Source organism: Coenobita brevimanus, chromosome 2 (assembly GCF_032717465.1).
Source record: "Coenobita brevimanus isolate Jiangsu-jjx chromosome 2, ASM3271746v2, whole genome shotgun sequence".
Lineage (NCBI taxonomy): Eukaryota > Metazoa > Arthropoda > Malacostraca > Decapoda > Coenobitidae > Coenobita > Coenobita brevimanus.
In genome coordinates, this window is record NC_136955.1 from 19,488,541 (window position 1) to 19,489,142 (window position 602).

Below are 602 nucleotides of genomic sequence, written 5' to 3' on the forward strand. Positions count from 1 at the left end.
TCAGTCTCCCTTGTTAAGACTAGCAAGCCTTTATCGGACCCAGAAGAAAGAGACGGAAGAAGAGAAGGGGAAGAAGGAGGAGAAGGAGCTGCAACAGGAGAAAGAGGAGAATTAGAAGAATTAGAAGATGATGAAGATGAAGAAGAAGGAAGAGGAGAAGAAAAAAACGAAGGAAAAGGAGAGAGAAAGAGAGAGAGAACAAAGGAGGAATAAGAGAACGGCTAATACTGTACAATATTCTTTTTTTTTTTTTTTACGTCGTTTGTCTCTTGATATTCATTTAACAATCTGACTAAAGCTAACAGAACAGAAAAAATAGAAAGCCTAACGCTGACCCAAAGAAATAAATTACAGGAGAATATTTAATTCCAACTCAAGTGTGGAAACAACTTTACCAAAATCGTTCGGAGGCAGCAAAAGAAAATATGTAAAGTCATTACTGAAAGAATTAACAAAAATCCAGTGTTACGTATGATGGGAAGATGAATGGAGTTATCGCTTTAAACCTAAGCCGTGTTTTCGCGACCTTAAAAGTCAAGATAATTTGACTAATCTTGATATCGCATATTGACTATCGTGCTGATACCAGTTTTCGCGAGCAC